The sequence below is a fragment of the Camelus bactrianus genome, chromosome 30 (genome assembly GCF_048773025.1).
Source record: "Camelus bactrianus isolate YW-2024 breed Bactrian camel chromosome 30, ASM4877302v1, whole genome shotgun sequence".
NCBI lineage: Eukaryota > Metazoa > Chordata > Mammalia > Artiodactyla > Camelidae > Camelus > Camelus bactrianus.
Genome location: NC_133568.1, coordinates 19,010,916 through 19,030,361, shown reverse-complemented (window position 1 = coordinate 19,030,361; position 19,446 = coordinate 19,010,916). Strand labels below are relative to the sequence as shown.

General features: G+C 38.0%; 1 long non-coding RNA gene across 2 annotated transcripts in view; it reads left to right on the top strand.

The window, feature by feature from the left end:
• Window positions 1-19,446, top strand: part of LOC141573285 (uncharacterized) — a 411,281-nt gene that overhangs the window by 97,987 nt on the left and 293,848 nt on the right. For both annotated transcript variants that reach the window (XR_012503341.1, XR_012503340.1), the window contains exons 2-5: window positions 13,485-13,609; window positions 14,892-15,049; window positions 17,086-17,218; window positions 17,774-17,858. This is a non-coding gene — a long non-coding RNA (uncharacterized LOC141573285). The remainder of the gene's footprint in view (window positions 1-13,484; window positions 13,610-14,891; window positions 15,050-17,085; window positions 17,219-17,773; window positions 17,859-19,446) is intronic.

Below are 19,446 nucleotides of genomic sequence, written 5' to 3'. Positions count from 1 at the left end.
CCTAAGAATTAGCAAATGGTAGGGGATTTGTGTGTTTGCTTGCAGGATTCTTATAGCTAAACATAGATCCTCATCAGGCAGAACAGTGGAGGTTTTATCCTCAGAGAACTGACAGGCCCCTGAGAATAAGCCCCTAGATACTTTGAGGAAAAAACAACTTTACAGTCACTGCAGTGAAGTCCATTTCTCTGACTTCTTCAGTGTCTACTTAACTCATTAGTGCTCCAGGTTAAAAATTAATGAATGATAAATAATCACAAGACTTTTGAGGAAAGCTTTCTCCCTAAAAAAGAAAAATCATGAATCTGTAAGAAGCAGAGTAAAAGAACATGTAAAGAGGCCTTTAAGAATATTCTAAGTTGGATAAATGAAACATACTAATATAGCTAATAACATGAAGATGGTATAAAATAGATATTTAACTGTCAAAAAGAGCTCTTGGAAATTAAAAAAAAAGAGAGAACAGTTAAAATTAAAAAAATAACTGAAGAGTTAGATGATAAAGGCAAAGAAATATTTCAAAGAGTAATGTGAAAGGACAGAGGAGACTGAAACCAGAATAGAAGTTAGTAAGTCTTACTTATTGGATTATAGAAACAAAAAACAATAAAAACAAAGTGAAGGGAGTTATGATAGAAATAATACAAGAAAACATTTCCAGGCTGGAGGAAATAAGTCTCCAAATGTCAAGTGTGGCACAATGAAAGGAGCTAACATTGTCATGAAGTTTTAGTACCTTAGAGATAAAAAGAAGATCTTTAAGCTTCCAGAAGGGGAAAAGATAGTTCACTTGCAAATGATCTGAATGAAACAAGATCTCTTAACACTGAAACTGAAAGCAAAAAACAATGGAACATTTGTTATAGTATTCATAGTGAACATGATTTTTAGTTTTCCATCAAGGATAATTCAAAGATGTTTTCAAGCATGAAAAACTTAAAACCCGTAACTTTAACACTTATTTTCTTTAAAAATTCCTGAGGATTACACTTGAGCAGAATAAGGAATAACCCAGGAAAGTGAAAGTCATAGGATTAACGAAAAGGGGACCCGACACAGGAGAGAGCCATGAAGGCGCATCCAAGGATGTCAGTAAAGGGAAATCCTAGGACCACTACAGTGTAGCAGGGTCAAAGAGCAACCAGTCCAAACTGAAGCAGGTATTTGAGGGGCTCTGGAAGGAAAACTACAGGAGGTAAAAAAAGCAAACTGATGGATAAGATTATATATACACAGAGGAATAGATATAGATACAGACAGAGATAGAGATAGAAATCATACATGGCTTTGTATAGTGTTTTTCCAGACATGATAATGTAAATACTACCCTTTATTTAATATATGTTAATATATTAAATACTTATATAGTATGACATTTTATTTAATATATTAACACACACATATATGTATTAAAAGTGTAGAGGTAGGTGGGTACGTGGGATGATGGTGGTATATGAGAGATAAAAGGAAGTTTACAGATAATACCTAAAATTGAGAAGTTAAAAAATAGAAGCAAATGCACATTTTTAAAATATGGAGATAAATAATGGAAGAAATAGCTAAAAGCATTAAAAGCTATTGGCCCTGAGGGAGTGGGAAATGGTGGTGGGGTGGAATGAGACAGGATTTGCTATTTTTTCATTATAAGACTCTTACTACAATGTAAATTAAATACACGGATTACTTTGAAAAATTCATTTTTCTAATGATCACATTGTACACCCTAAATAAATAAAATTTTTATTTAAAATTTTAAAAAATATGTATTTTATATATCTCCTGTTATTATTAATTTCTATCTAAATTAATAATTTCTATCTAACTTCCTGGGGCAATAAATGAAATAAAATGAAAATCTTTTGATGAATCTTAAATGTGTTTACTTAAATAAACAGTGCTCATACTGCAGCAGTAAAATTCCTTTAATGTGTTCCTGATTTTACACTATCATTTTTATGATTTTAAGTAAATCACAAATCCTAACAAAAGATCCATGCAAGTCATTTGAGTTAGTAGTTTTAGACTTGACTTCTGTAACATTCCCTCGGTATAGACTTTTAGATTCTTACTGTCCCTTGGCTGTGATATACAGTAACATTTAGTTTCATGCAGTGTGTGTGACTAAATCTTAGCAATTGCCCAAAATTGTCTCTTGGCAGGAAGAAAGAGTAGCCTATATATTTGAAGTTATTGAATTACAAAAGTAAATAGTGTGATTTCTTTCTCAGATATGGAGTGAAACAGGTACAAAAACCCCATGTGTGGACATGATGATAGAGCAGGTTATATTAACCTTTTCAACAAGACATTTGGGACAGGCAGTTAATCTATGAAGCCATCAACTGGAAAAAGACATCAAATCCTTACTGCTCTATTGGAGAACTGTCTAAAATGATATATATGTATATATATTTGGGTGGTAAGAAGGAGAAGTAAGACTCGTTTTGGAAATTAAAACAGTAGTGCCTTCACCTTATTTGTGAAAAGTGGCTCTAAAATGTTCTTCCTATTTGATGGGAGTGTTTTCTCCACTGTGTCTGCCGTTGGTTGGATGAAATTCCTAAATTAGGTACTCAGCCGTAAGAGAATGTAGCAACTCTGGGAATCCACAGAACTGGCTGCTTATATTATTTATGAGAGTTGGTATTTGAAACCAATTATTAGAAAGCTTAAATGGGCAGGGAGCTTTGCATCGGATCAAACAAAAGTTCTGATTTTCATGCTGCTTATTTCAAGGCCTCTAGATCATATTGACCTGAAAGAAAGTTTCATATCAAAGAGACAGGCCTGTTCTGAACTGTTTTTATTCTAAAGGTTAGTGCAGCTATTGTATCATGATAAGAAGATGGAGAAATAGAATTAAAGTAAGCACTGGAGGAAGTGCTCTCATTGTGATTATAAAGCCTGAGAAAAAGCTTTTCAATGGAAAAGGAAAAATGACTTTATTGCTTGAGAGGGAAAGAAAATACTTTGTTGGAGTTTAAAAAAAAAAAAAAGAAGAGGAAGCAGTCAAGAAAGCTCTAGAGGTACTCTGAAAGGAGGTTGGAGGGCAGTGCTGAAAATCCCAAAATGATGAAAAGTGCTCTGTGGTTCAAAAGACTAAATCAAAAGTTGACTGAGAAGTTTAATGGAACTATGGATTCTGATCTTAATTTCTCATGTCCTCAGTACATACAGTATTGCATATTGCATACTCCTGTAATCTGATGGATGGTGGTACAAATCAGAGTAATTCAATTTGGAGGGGGGAGATAGAGGATCCAGATTTTGTTTTAATTTAGTTAGAGGTGTTCAAGTTGAGCCATAGAATATTCTCTGTGGATCCTTTCCTGCGTGCAGATTTTTTTTCTAGGTAAAGGGAAGATTCAGGACCATTTTCTTGTATCTGAAACCTGACTGTTGCTTCTGCCAGTGAAACGTTACTGTCTGCTCATTTACTGAGCTTAGGAGTTGGCTTGCTTAAGCTTCAGGGCATATGGAGGCAGCAGGATTCCCAAAAGAACCCTTACAGTTTCATATTGGCAAACCTCAAAGCAAAAGCAGAATGTGGGCTTACTGTGAACTGAGAAGTGCAACATCTGGGGACATAAATGGGCAGTTTTTAATTGGCAAGCTCAACAGTCAAATAAAATTATAATACTGTTTGCCAAATTTGGTTCATGAATGGAGATAGATATATTAAAATATTGGGACGTAAGTGATTTTGTACAATAACTGTTTTCTAAATTATTTTAAGTTATGATAATGTAGCTACTTTTCAAATGTGGTGATTTTTCTGTTCCAAAACATTTGGATGGTCTCTAGGACAGAGTTGCATGACTCCAAATCATGCCCTCTTCATCCTAGAAAATCATTAAGTGAGAAAGTCAGGACTGGAATGCACTGGGATCCATGCTAGGTCCCCCCTTTTTTTTCCTACCATTTCTTTAGGGTTAGTTTTTGAGGTTCCCAGTGGAAGGACTAGGCGTCTGGATAGACCGACTGTCTCCTATAATCTCCTTTGTTTGGTCTAAAGTCCTCTGAAAGAAGTGAGAGCTTTTAGTACTTGGAGATATGCCACTGAAACATCCCTTTCTGTCTTTTCCCTCCTCATTTCCTCCTTTTCCTTCCTCACAAGGCCTAGATTCACACCAAATATAAAGGAATATTAATAAAGTCGTGTTAAAGGAGATTTAATATTTAAAATGAATTGGTATGAACACAGAAAGGCACAAACTTAGCACCTGTACTTTGCTAATCATCTGATATTTCCTGTTTAAGGTAAAATAGCCTAGCATGCCTATACTGCTGCAAAATATGCTAGCTGCTTCCTTCATTTATGGCCTCAGCAATTTAGTTTTAGAAAGTAACTTCTATTTTTTCTACATCTTTCCCATATGACTCTAACTTCACTAATGCATAAGTTTAAAAAACATGGACCCTTTAAAGCATAATATTAGTATTTTCACAATATTGGAAGTCTTGGACTATCGAAGGACATGGACTTGGGTGGAGACACGAGAAACTTCATCTGTGACCTTTTGTGTTCTGAGAGCCTAGATCATAAAAGGAACTAATTGAAGGGAGAATAAAGGTAAGATTATAGTCAATGAATTTTTAATGAAGGTTTAATTTTTTCTTGCTCTGTGTTGTACCCCGACATTGCTTCAATGGTATAGTGGAGTTTAAGTAGGCACAATGGTTTCTAAGCTTATGGGAGGCAAATATTATTTGTACTAACTTTGAATTATCTGGTACCATAAGGGACCGTGGCTACTGGGGATGACTGGATTTTAGTACACTAGTCCCTTCCAGGAAGAGGCATGTTTTTGAGAGGTGTATGGGTTTGCATTGCTTTTAAAATACTCGTTTGGCCCCAGTATTAACCTTGATAAGGAGCCTCCCTTTAGAGGGAGTGAATTCTGAGTGCCGATTCCACCTGAGACTGCCGTTTATTAATATTTATTCATGCTTGCAGTCCAGTAGGAATCAAAGTTATGTTCTTGCCCGTTTTCAGAGTCACCATTTAAATCAGTTATTGGTGGACACAGAATTTCCCTCAATATAACCCAACAGACATAAAACATGTTTTGTTATTTGGTTCCATAAAACATATTTCCTCTCATTTTTCTCTCATCTAACTTGCCCCTCCCCTGAAATTACTATGGTTTTAAACTTTTTCTAAAGAAAAATCTTTTTTGTATTGAAGCAGGGGCATATCTGCTCCAAGATGGCTTTAGTTTTTCTGGGAGAACAGGTTTTTAAACCAAAATCTGTGTGTTATAGTTTTGTGTTAAAACACCAAATGAACTTTTTAATATTTGCCAATAATTGTCATTTTGAGAAAACCATATGATGTTACAGGTTGAAGTTCTTTAAAATTACATGAGAACCTATTACAGTTCAAAGACAAAGAAATACCATAGTTACGACAATACTAATATGTATACAGTCAAAATACAATGTATCATGGCCTGCTTTTTAATTTATCATGAGACCTCTTCTGTCACAATCTTCAACAGGCTGCACCTTTTTCTTGTCTGCATCATGTAAGAATGGTGCCATTTTTTTTTTCTTTAACAGACAGTAAAATGTCACTGGTAAATCATTACCCTCATCACCTCAAATAACTCAAAGCTTGCCTGTCAAAATGCAGGAAAGGATTCACATAATTACAAATAGGCTTATCATCCCCAATCTCGGGAAATATTGGATGGTGCCAGATAGACTAGCATCCCAAACTCATTTCAGATGAGGAGAGGAACGGTTTTCACTAGGTAGAATATATCCCTTGGACATGACAATAAGCCTCCAATTTCCATATCGCACAAGTGATACCGTTTAATTTTTTCATAGTGATCATAGAGATAAACATCTAGTCTCCAAACCAGCCTTTCTTATGGACAAAGATGCGTATTTGTTAGAAGTCTTGGCATTCCTTCTGTGTCCAGGAATGAACAGAGTTATTTGGAACCCCTGAGTTGTTTTCCAGCCAACCAGTGTACCAGCCGTAGTCATTCATTGCCTTCATTCCCAGCCATATGACAAAAACAGACGGGGCTGGTGCTGTATCTTGTTCCTTGTGCTATATGCTAATTCTCTTCAAGCCAGAATGTTGCTAACTGTGCCAAGCGCATCTCTCTTGTTTGGTTTTCCTTTGCATAATTTCTTTAGTTTAGCATCCACGTGGCTCTTGCAGTGAATTTCTATTCCTGTTTGGAATAGTCACTGACTTTTCCATTGGTAAATGTGCCCTTACATCTGCATGGGAAGCCAAAAGCAATTAGTATTCCAGTTGAGTTCAGATTATAGCAAATGATAAAAGCATATGGCCAAATACTCCTTTTATGCCAGATTCTACTTACTAGTTTTCACTTTTAGAGTCAATGAAGAAATCAATTCTGTCGAAAAAGATAATTTAGTAAGAAAATCCTTTACTCTATAACTGTAATTATAGATGAGTGATTTCTTTTGTAAAAGAAGAAAAGAATCTAAATATAGTAACTCTCTTATAGATCATTCAACAGAACATTAAATCTCTATGCAAACAAAAACGACTGTATTTTCATTATTTCTTACATAGAAATTCACGAGAGAGGGATTTGAACATTCTTTCTTCCTGACTAAATCACTGTGATATGTCATCGTGGTAGTTTACATACAGAAAAGGGAAAGCATTGTAAAAATGTTGAATAAAGCAATAATTTAAAAACTGGAGGCTCTTCTTCCAACACATTGAGTCAGTCATTAAAGCTGCCATCTGTGAGCTGTTTTAGAAGACATTGAAGTGAGCTGCCCCTCAATGTCTTTGACGCTATAGCAGCTACGTTCTGACTGTCCAGGTTACCTGCTTAATGACCTGATTATCAGTATCTGCTTCATGTGAATTCTGCTTGAACATACTCAGGTATTGCTCACTTTGTATGGAAAAACGATTGTTTGCTGGAGAGTGAGTCTGCATTTCATTAATTTTATTATTCTTTCAAGGCTGTTTTGCTCTTGGTGTACAACTTTAAATTATTATAATGCTGTGCTTTGGTTGGGATCCAAATCATGAATGTGAAAATATTTTATTTATACAACAATTAATTGAAGGGATTTAATATGTTAAATAAGGTGTTGAATTTTTGTACAGTTAAATCCTAGTGACTTTAACCTTAGCATTCTTATTCAAGTTAAGAGAATTAATTAGCCTGTTTGCTGCACCTTCTCTCCTGTCTAACCCTTCAATGCATGGACATTCCAGAAGCTCCTGCAAATGCTTTCCTCAGGGAGGAGGGGAGCCTGGTGGTAATTAAGCATGAAAATGGAATCAGATGCACACTTCCACTGATGTATTTGGACAAATCTCATTTAAACAAGCATCTTTGAGTCAAAAATCTCTTTATAAATAAGGTATTGACAAAAATGAAGTAAATGAAAAGCTTAAGCATAGAATCAGATACTTTTAAAGTTTTAAAATTATATCATTAGCTGATAAAACCACCAGGCTGAATGGGTTAATACCCTCACACTTCACCCACTTGTCCTCTCTTCTCTGGAGGGGATCCAGCTTGGATTGATATTAACACTTTTGTTTCCTAAATAGGGAATTTTGACATAGGGCTTATTGGTCCAGGGTAGACGGGGCTGGTGAAATGATTAAGTTATATGGTTCACTATACTTGTTTTTGGTGACCAAGTCTATAATTTTCATCAGATTCTCTAAAGAGCTCTTATCCTAGAGGGTTTAAGACCACTATTCATCACCAATAAAAGATCTCAGTGATGACCATGATAAGACACATTTTGTCCATAAATTTCTTAGCCCATTTCCAGTGCTCAAATCTGAAAATTAACCCTTTCTGAAAGAGTCCATTATATTCTCTCAGGTTACACATCTTTAAAAATTCTCACTTGTTCAGAGGCCCAGCTGGTCCCAATGTCCTGAACTAGAAGTCGGGACATCATTATTGCTGTTTTTCACTTAGTGATGCCCAACCTCCAATCAACCAATCACGTTGTGTGGATTCAGCATCACACACAGCTCTCAAAATTTGCAGTTTCTTCCTGTCTTCAAACATCCCCATAATTTCTCACTGAGATTGTATATTATTTTCTTCTAAATGCATCTCTGTACACAATTCAGGACAAGTGACTTTTCTAATGTACAAATCTGATGCAGTAACAACCCCTGCTGTTTAAAACCTCTGTGCCTTGCATCTGTTCTCTAACGGAGATATTAACAAGTGACACAAATGCAGAAATTCTCATGATATAATGTGTGACATAAAGAATGAAGAAGAGTTGATATTTTTATTTTCTATCACTTTTAAAAATTAATTCTGGCAGTAGAACAGCCTGTCTTTCAATGTGCCATGCCCCCTCAGTGACAATGCAGTATGAACACTGATGAAAAAAGTTTGTCACATGGGAAATAGCCACATAGCCAACTTGGACTGGTAGGACAAAATTGTTTCCTGTCATGGATTTCCAGAGGAAGTGATGTTTATTTGAGATCGTAAAGGAGTCCTTTGAGAATAGAAGGAAAAAGAGTGTTCTAAGCAGAGAAACAGCCCAGACCACTTATCTCATTATTACCCTGTAATTGTCTGTCTCCCACACTAAGCTATAATTTCTTGAAGTTAGGGACAATCTCATATGAAATATTCAATATATACTTATGGGATGTTCACTCCTTGCGGTAGATTGAATAAAAAGGGCCATAAGCCTTTACTCCTCCCTCTATTCACATATTTGTAGTGCCTCCTATTAGAGGCAGAGTCCACTCCCTCTCTCCTTGACCTGAGCTGGTTTAGTGACTTCCTTTGATCAGTAGAATGTAGCAGAGAATGATGTGTCAGCTCTGCCCCTGGGCCTCAGGAGACTTTGCAAGCTTCAGTTTCTCTCTTCATTCCTTACCCAGCTTCCCTGTGAATAAACCCAGGCTAGCATGCTGGAGCTGAGAGATGACACAGGATCATCCAGTTGAGGTGATCATAGACCAGTTAGCCTTCTGTTGCCCTGGTTGCTGATTGTAGCCACAAGAGTAAGCCCAGGATAAACCAGAACCACCCCACTGAGCCCAGCTCAAATTGCTAACCCACAGAATTATACGCTAAATAAATTATGACTTTTTTAAGCTACTGGGCTTTGTAGTGGTTTGTTAGATACTCACAATTAACTTATGCAGCATTTATACCTGTAAAGCAAAGTCAATCTTGAGAAATGTCATGTTTAAATGTACTAGGTGTAAATGAATTGACTGGATTAATTTTACATCAGTGGCTTATTGGACTTAAAACTACAAACTTACAATTTGGAGATGGGAAGTTAGTTGGTAATTTGTAAGTCAATCTGTCTTTCTCTCTCTTTTTCCCCATAAAAGAGAATTTCATAGCCAGCCTTTCTTTTTATGCTCAGTTTTAGCCAATAGTACACTGGATAATAAGAGCTTGATAAATTTTGATCAAGTGTTTTGACAGTATTGAATATGTAGAATCATTTTAAAGAAAACAGTTTTAATATTAGAAAATGTAATGTTGTTAAATCCAAGAGTCTGAGCAAAAACATTTTTTTCGTAACTTATGTATGTTTATCCTTCTTTTGATTCACTTTTAATTAATTAACCAACCATTTAAGTAAACAAGCATTTGTTACAAGCTGGACATAGTGCTAGGTTTTACCGTGGGGGAAATGAAGATAAGATGAGTGTTCTCTTTATGCAAAGCTTATAATTTATTTTGGGTGTCAGACATATGACCTTGAATTATAAATTATGAAACATGATCTTGAGCCTTGAATTATAAACTGTAATTTCAAGCAGAACAGATAAGGACATAAAAACAAAAGTAAAAGCAGGAAATGAAGAGAAAAATTATTAATCTGACTGGAGACACTGAGACTTTGTGGAATAGTTGGGTTGAGTGATCAGTGGTGTTTTCATAGGAAGAGAAAGCTGAAAAAGACATTCTGTGCTGGTGTATCAAAACAAAAGCATGAAGGCTTTAGAGTATATGACGCACTTAAGCAGTTAGGAGGGGTGATATCCAGGGCTTGAAGGGCTGAGGAGTGATGATAAAAGAGCCTTTTTTATGTATTGACCCATTTCATATTTTTTAAGAAGTACATGTGAGATGACTTAGAGACAACAGTGTAACCACCTTTTCAAAAGAAGACTTTGGGGGAAGAAAATTAGAGCATTGGCATACCTGGAGGGGAATTTAGGGAAAATTATAAATTATTTTATTTAAAGAGAGGAAATTGTATAGCATGTTTGTAGGATAAAAACCATTACCCCACAGATGGGAAGACTGAGGGTGAAGCTGTGAAATACTTGTGGAAGAAAAGTTCATGGGTTGGGAGGGCTGGTAGGACCTAGAGGACAAGTTGAGGGATCTTCTCTTTTGAGAAGTTGGGGGCAGTTCTCCCATCAGTACAGGAGAGAAATCATAGGTGAAGTCATACAGTAAGAAAGGCTGGTAGACAAGTGGTGGGAAGGCCTGTGATGGAGTTTTAGCGCAGTGTGGGTCGTCAGCTAGTTCACATTCTGAGTCTTTGGTCAGTGGTACGGGGACTGCTCTTTCTTGCGGCACTCAGTGGTGAAGTGTTCTGGGGGAGAATTAGTTGCACCAGTTGCACATGAACTGTGACAATCCTTCTAACAGTGTCCTTTCTGCAATTCAGAATTACTTCCCATTCCCACTCCTTAGTTCAGGCCCTGCCTCTAGTCTCTACGAACCTGTTTCTACCTTCCATACTGAAATCACTAGAGTGATTTTTATAAAGCACACCTTTTCAATCATTTTACTGTTATAAATTTCATTTAAAGTATGAAATCCCCATAATATCAAATGCACATTCCCTACCATTGTACCCAAGGCTGTTCTGTGATGCCTACCTTTTCCACCTCATGTACCAATTTTCATCACTATAACTTACTGGAAAATGAGGCTGTTGTGCTGATAGTTCCCCCAGCATCTCATGCTGTTTTATGCTTCTGTGCGCTTGCCATATGCTTGCCTCTCTCAGCAGCGGCAGGTATCCCTTTATCTGTAGGTTGAAATCCTCATTCTGGAATCATCTCAAATGTTATCTCTTCTGGGAAGTCTGTCTTTTTTGCTTTGCACTTCCATAGTATCTTGTCTCTTATATGTTATAATAATTGTGCAGCTCTGGAAAGCAGATCTTTGGTTCTCTTTCGTCTGTTTATCGCCACATCTAACATAGTGCTCAGAAAGTAACTCTTTGATCAATGCATAAACCATTGAATGAGAGACACTGAGGTTTTGAAGTTCCTAGTGTGGGCAATGGAGTCTATAGACAGAGATGCCATTAAACATGATAATAAACACGCATGGAAATTCAGGTATGGGGAATGGGGAGAGGAGTGATAAATATGACTAAACAAACAAGTTAGGGGTTTGAGTACCCAAGTACTCAGTGGTGAAGTATTCTAAGGAGAGAATTATTCTGTGGCGAGAATGGGAAGCTATTCCATGTCTGTAGCTGAAGGGCACGTACATGATGCTTGAGGAAGTCACCTTAATACCATGACTCTGTTGACAGTACTGCGTCCATGTCTCTTTCTCGTTATCAGAATAATGGGATCCAGAAGGCTAAGAACACCAGTGAGATCTAGGGGGAGGGGATCAAAGTGCCTACCTGGCTTATTTCTTCTCTAGGCTTTAAATGTGAGAGGTCAGGAAGTTCTTGTGGTTCACTCACTGTCTAATTCAATTTGCTAAACATGTTGGTTCTTATTGTCAAAGACATGAGTGGCAGTAAACAAGGTCAACATGCCTGTGGGCCCTCTGCACAGCTCCCATAAGAATTTGTAGCAGGGTTAGTTGATAGGAGAGTCAGGGATTCTCATGACCACCATAATTTGGCAGAATAGGGCAAATACATGCACAGAAGACTGGGATTTGGGAAACAGACTCTTTGTGAACCTCAAACTGTGGAAACAGCTGTACATTTCATAGACAGTGTTCCACGTGGAGGGAACATGGCTCCTGTGCTGGAAAGGAGGAAAGGCAGAAGCATGTTGGCAGGATGTGAATTCATTTGCTGGGCCAGGACAGGCTCTGCAAGAGCAGCTGCTTGTCTGCTGGGGAACATCCCCCGTGGAGGCAGGAAGACTCTAGTCCTGGAAGGGATGGAAATTTGTTTTAAAGGCCAGTGGGGGCTCAAACCAGCAAACTTCCATGGTGCATATATTTGGATTTGCTGACTGGCATGAGTTCACTACCCTGGATTATCTTTTCTGTTTTCCTGACTTTTAGCCAGAGGTGGGAGGTGGACATGTTTTTCAGCTTTTATTATGAGAGTGTCAGTTTGGGAATACAGAATGTTAACCACAGCAGGGCTTTTGTTATAAGGAGTCTTTTCTTGACTTATTTATCACCAAATTACTTATTGCAATTCACAGTCCAAAGTGGATTTTAACAGAACCAAAGTTTGTGATTCCTTGCTACTGAGCAAACCCAGTTCCTAGAGCCAGATGAAACTGTGAAAGTTTTCTTGACCAATGTGTGTGGTTATTTGCTTGTGAACAGAAGATTTTTGTTTGGGTTTTGAGTAGATCTCTAGGAATTCAGGGAGAAACAGGATCAATGAAAAAAGGGATTATTGAAGTCCATGCAAAACTGTGGAAAGTTACAGCAGAGTCAGGAGATACTCAGGATTCAGAAAGTGAGGCTCATCCTACTCCAACTTGAGTGGTTTAAAGTTTACAAAGCCCCGCTGAAGGGGTAAGGTAACATCTGAGTGACCTAAGACCCCAGAGGAAGGAGGAGCAGCTCTGATGGAGGTAGAAAAGAGGTTAATCTAGAAGTGTTTATTTTAACCTTCAAAATAGGAGAAGTTGCTCTCATCCTAGTGAATTTTGAAGCTAAGGAAAGCAGAGTTTGGGAGGAAAGCAGTTGGATTAACATGAAGGTTCTCATGGTTCCTGTGGAGCCATGCTTGAAAGAAACAAGAGTGCAATGTTAACTTCGGAAACCTGTGGCGAGAGATTCCACTCAGATGTGAACATAAAGGGGAGAGTCCCCTTTGTTAACTGGAAATTGCAAGTTGAAAACTTCTGAACAAGAGTTACGGTTATGGGAATGGCAGAATCGGTCTGATTTTGTATTCTGGTGGAGAAATACTGAAAGAAGAGCCAAAGATTGGAATTTGGAGGGATTGCATATTATAATGTGGATTACCCCCTTTGTAGGAGAGGAGTGCAGAACAGAAATTTCTCTCAATTCTATGTTGAATTCCAGGAAAACATTACTGGATGGAATAGCTCCATTAGGCAAGGAATTATGTATAATTTTATGCACACAAATGGAAATGTTCTGCATATATGATCATCATCTCTCATGGGCATTGTCACCAAACATCAACATGAGATTTCTTGGTCTAGACTTCAAGATAACAGAACTATGCTCAAATTACAGCCTGCTAAACTGATCATGTTTAGTTCTGCAATTTCGTGTGTTTCCAAATCTTATGGATGCTATTTATATATATTTTGACAGCTCCCGGGAACTTTGAACAGATTGTGCTCAATTTGGAGGCGTCCATTATAACTTCCAATGGGAGTGTCCAAGGCTGGAACCACCACAGTCTGCAGGTGCTCGAGAAGAGACAGAATTCATCCAAGGTGAGACCCCTCAAGCTGGGATGGAGCTGCATAAGGAGAATATTCAGTAGGACAAGCCTGCTTTGTGTCAAATACTGTTCCGTGTGCTCACAGTAGAGATCCTTGTCCCCTGGAACTTAGGTTCTAGAGGAATATGGTAAAAAGAAATATGTGTTGGGGAGAAAAATAGGAGTAGGGCTCAGGGGATTAGGATGCTAAGGGGAGAGTTTGGGGACGGTTTGCAGTGTTGAATAGGGCATTATGAGTTGGCTTGGTTTAGAAAATGGCATTCAAGCAATGACTTGAAGGCATGAGGGGGTTAGCCTTCTGGGGAAGGTGTTGTGGGGAGTGAGCCTTCCAGAAAGAGGTGTGGACTGTGTTAGAGAAACTTGAAAGGCCACTGTGGCAGGACTGGAGTGAGAGAGGGAGAGAAAAGCAGGAGATGAGATCCTAAAGCTGTTGAGGAAAAGTACACCCAACCACGAGGATTTGCAATTTTCTGTTAGCGAAACTGGGAAATTCGTCAGGAATCTGAGGGAAGGGATGACATGACTTGACATATTTTAAAAGGATTATTCTTGAGTTTGTGTGTAGGGGAGCAAGGGTAGAAGGAGGGAGGCTCTTTCTAGAGGTGGTGAAAAATGGCTGGATTTCAGATATCTATTGAAGGCAGAGTGATAAGATTTGCTGATGGATTGAGATGCAGTGCAAGAGAAAGATGGGAATAAAGTTTTTTTGATGTGAGCAACTGGAAGGAAGGAATGACCCTCTGCTGCGGTTGGGAAGGCTGTGGGTGCAGAAGGTTTGGAGCCGGGGGAAGACTAAGAATTCAGTTAATGAAAATGCTGTATTGTTACACGTGTTTGCCCATTTCTGACACTTGGGTCAAAGAAGGTTTATTTTGATAAACATTAATTTCTATGGAAACAAAGGAGTGACTAGTAAAAGGAGGAAGACTTGTGGTACCCTAGGACGGGGTATGCTTGGCTTATTTTATAAAGATGATGTTGTATCTCTTGGATAAAATGTTACCTCTCAGCCACATTATAACTTTTCTTAATACACTTGATTCAGTTAAAATTGAGATAGAAATAAACACAGGAAATATGGCTTGGAGATCCTGTATGTTTGGGGAGAGCTTGAGAAGCAGATTAAAATCATGCTTTAAAGAAACATTTCAAAAGATCTGTGAAGCTGAACTGTCCCTCCTGTCTGTCCCAGGAATAGTGGGGATTATTACAAAAGTAACCTCGCACAATGCTGAAAAGACTTTTATGATATGATGCCCATTTCCTTTCTTAAGGCAAACAAGAAGCCCAGTCAGACGAGCAAAATGTGCCAGATATGCAGGGATGTCAGTGGCAGTCTGAACTGTAGGAGGAGAAGAGCCCAGGACTCCTTCTCTTTCATCATACTTCCCTAACAGGAGCACTGAAGAATCAAATCTGGGCTATAAAACATGTGAGTAGAGCTTTCTAAGGGAGCAACAAAGATGGTTCCGTGTCTGGGGTCAGTGCGCAATGCCTTTTCAACAATTGATCTGTTCTCTTGAAGCCCTATGCAGTTGGTGTGGCAAAATGACCTCTTACTTGGGAGAAGTTACCTGCACCATTGGAAGGCTCAGCAGGCAGCAAGAATAAGACACCAGGGAAAGTGGGCTTTGGTCCCTTGTGGTTTAGGGGTCATTTCTCTCTATGCTTCTCTTCCTGCTGGATGCAAGGGTAGGGAGCCAGATCCCCATATACAATCCTGCTTTGATCACTAGATGTAGTAGTCAGGTCTCAATCCCAACTCTACTCCCAAAGAACCCCCGGTAGACAATTACTACACCTTCTAATATTGGCTAGAAGTTCTAGGAACGTAATAGAATGAAGGATTAAAAATCTAATACATTAACATATTCTGTATAAAGAAATATAATTTTATGTAATTGCAGATTGCCCAATGCATAAATACATTAATCTATCTTATTTTTAAGATAATGAATACACCTTCAGACTAGAAACACCCAATGTCCTCAATTAACTATATTTGAACAAAAATATCTTCAAATTTAAAGCAGATGTAATCTCTTATATGCTCATAGTACCAACTATGTTTCTTCTTAAAGCTTCTTATCTGATTTGTTTCTCCCTTCAACGTTTTAGAGGCAGTGATACACATAACTCTAGCCACATGACTATTGCTATAAAGATTTAAAGGGGCACAGTTAAAAAGACCTCCCACATGGCTTTGAAACGGTAATATTAAATACATCTGAGTTCTGCACAAGTAATTAGCCATAGGCAATTAAATATGGTTCCCTTGATGACTATAGCCCTATTCCAGGCTATGTGGGAGACTCAAAACTCCCTGTAAATAAAAGTGGGATTATTGTCATTTCAAAGACCAGAACTGAAAGGGGACCCCGCGGGTAGTCTGTCACCCACTAGCTTGCACATGTGACTGTGTAAAAATAACTTTCTGAGGGCAAAGATCGATGGCTTTCCTTAAAGAAGAACATAGGGTCTCAATAACTAATTAGCTATGTCTCTCTGTTCCTGTAATTGCAAACCATGCCGGAATCAACTCTCTGAAAGTGTGAAATAGCTCTTACTGTACATGGCTGGCTTCTACCGCCGCCTTCTATTTTCACACGTGGGATATTTCTTTTCTATGGACCTCTCTCGTTCAGCCAAAAATTTACATAAGAATTCTTTCATGTCCAAAATACAAATATAATACTCTTCTCTAGGGGGAAACTAACACTTGTAAGAAGAGCATGAGGAAAAGGTTCAGGTTAAGCAGCCGAACGTTAGAAGTCAGGAGCTCTGGATTCTTCTTTTTATCTTCAAAATAAACCTGTGTCAATCTTCATTCTGGAATAGACATCTCATAATTCACTGCATTTTTTTAAACCTGCTAATTGATACAATACGATGCACATCTCTATATATTATCAACTCATTAAAAGGATCCATGCAGGCAAGTTGGTTTAGAAATTGAGTGGTTTTATCATACTAATAGTTTTAAATAGACAGCTGAGTGGAAGTAACATAATGATAAAAAGATAGACTTATATATTCATAAAACTCCACTGCAACTAGCTGAGAAGTGAAGGAAAAGGAACCCTACCAGTTAACTTGATCTACTAATACCAAACATTTTCCAGTTGCATGATTATAGCAATAGAGCATTGTCTTCCCCTGCCGTGTTCACGTTGGCTGACAGTGTGTACAAGGGAGGCCACACTTCATACATAGTCACTACTGCAGGAACTTTTAAATCTACAGTGTTCTGTGACGACTGCATGAGTCCCTCTCATTCTGTAGGTCTTAAATATTCCGTCTTCAGGTTGGTCTTTGTTGATACCACCCTAATCTAAAGAAGCCTTCGGTCTGTCTAAGAGTTCTCTCTTAAAATCACTTTGTTTCATTCCTTCAGAACACTTATCACAATTTTTAATTATCTCATTTTTAAAATATTCTTTGGGGTTATTGTCTGTTTCTCTTCTCTAGAATGAAAGCTGCAAAAGGACCTTGCTTATCTTGTCTATCAATACCTAGCTCAATGCTGGGCACATCAAAGACGCTCAATACATAACTTCCAATTATATGGATTAATGAAGAAAGAAGATAGAACACTGTCAAGGTCAGTCAATAATGTTAATAATTGGCCAACTATATACTGTTGTGACAGGGAAATATAAAGAATTACATCCTCCAATAACTTTTATATGGAAATCAGGCACATTTAGTTGTGCAAGTATCCTCCTAAAAGCTAGGGAAACAAGAAAAATAACTTTATCATTCCAAGCCTGATTTCTGTTTTGAGAAGTGATTCAGCCGGTAGAAATAATTAAAGCAATGAGGCATCACCCTGACAGAGTTGGACTTGTTTCAAGCAGCTGACAATGACCAAGTGCTCATTGGTGGTTACATCAGTCTGCTGGTCATCGCTGGGCTGCAGCGGCCCCAGGTGAGACGCCCATCTCCCACTGTTTGATCTGCCCTGCTCACATAAAACGCCCTTTGTTTCTGTGCTGAAAGTTTCCTCCAGGCCTTATCTTCTTCCTCATAACTGAGCCTTGTTCATGGGCCCCAGGTCCCTCTTCTGGCTCAAGAGAATATGGAAAGACATTAGTGAGAGCCAAGTAATTTTTAATGATTTGAAACAGTAATCATTTATTTGCTCTCAATTCTGCAGGTCAACAATTTGAGCAAGGCTCAGCTGAGATGGTTTCGTCTCTTCTCTGCATGGTGTTGGCTGGACTCATTTATGCATTCTGAAGGTAGGCTGGTGCTGGCTTGTTCTTCATGGCTTGAGGCATGTGTCTGACAGTTGCTTGGGGCTGTCAGCCAAGGTACCTTGGTCCTCCTCCATGTGCTCTCTCCACATGGCAGCCGGATCCCCCAAAATGTAAGATCTAATGCACAAGCACTTATCCAGCTTCTGTTTGCATTGCATTTGCTAATGCACCATTGACCACAAAAAGTCATACTGCCAACTGTAGAATCATTGAGGGAGGGTATTGCAAAGCTGTGGGCACCAAAAGTGAGTCATTAAGGAAACAAGCTAGATGATGATGTTTGCAGTCAACGAAAGACTAGGAGCTGTATCCTTTACAGACACTGTTATGTCCTGGAGTATAATTAAGATAGACCAGCCCAGAGATCATGTAATGAGAAGAAGAGGCACAAGAAGGGCTGGTTTTGTGTTAATGCTTTCATGTCTGCGGCAGTGTCCCCTGATAACTCATTGTTAGAAGTGTCAGTATGAAACCCAAGGCAGAATAAAAAGGCTTGTTAAGTAAATCCTTGCTGTAAAAAAGTGATGCCACCAAATATTGGAAACAACAACTCACATTCATTCTGAGGAACAAAGAAGAACACATCAGGAATTAAAGAAGCATTTGTGGCTACTTAGAAAATCATTAGCTTAGCAAATCTTTCTCATGTAATTGGTATTTGAGGCAGCTTAGTGGAAAGGGATCTTATTTTGCTTTTATTAAGCATCAAATATTTAATGCATTCATATAACACATTTTGAGAAAAATCATCCTTATCCAATAAGCAATCTTGACTGCGCCATGCTATCAAACTTTATTACTCATTTTGCAGCCATGAGGGAGAGTTCATAGTTTTAATGAAACAGGGTATATTTTGATTAGCATAGCAATTTTTAGTGAAACATTTATAGTATTCTAAAATGATTAAGTAACAATAATTAATGTGATATTCATTCCTTATTGTAAAATAAAGATGGTTATTATCATTATGCAGTGTAAGATAAAATGGGTTGCTTTATTCAGAATCAAGGCATGAAGTAGAACACACAGATTGTACAAAGCCACTTCCGTAATCTGTTTCCTGCTCACTCTCAGTGTTCCCGTGTTCTCTAACAGTGCAGACATCACACAAACCCCAGGTATTTCCCATATGTTACTAGAAGCCTATGGAGGAGACTAATTTCTTGAAAAAACAAAGTGAGACAAAATCTCCAGAGGTGAAGGCAAACAGCTTGCTGAGTGCATCTCTCAGTGACTGATGAAAGTAGGTTAGTTGACAAGATAACAGTATCTAATCTAATCTAACCATCCAGGAATCATTATGTCAACCGTACCTTAGCAGAGGACATAGAACAGCTAATGTTTAACATGAGTATTTGCTATGTGCCAAGAACTGCCCTGATTACTTCATATATGTTATTTCCTTTAGACATTGGAAAACTCTATGTCTGACAACTGATGCATGATATTGTTGACTAAGTGACAAAAAGGTTCTTAGAATTTCTCTGCCATCTTATATGTAGATAGCAGAAAAAAAAGGATGAAAAGAAATGGAAAATGAAACAAAGAAGGAAATGATTTTTATATTGCT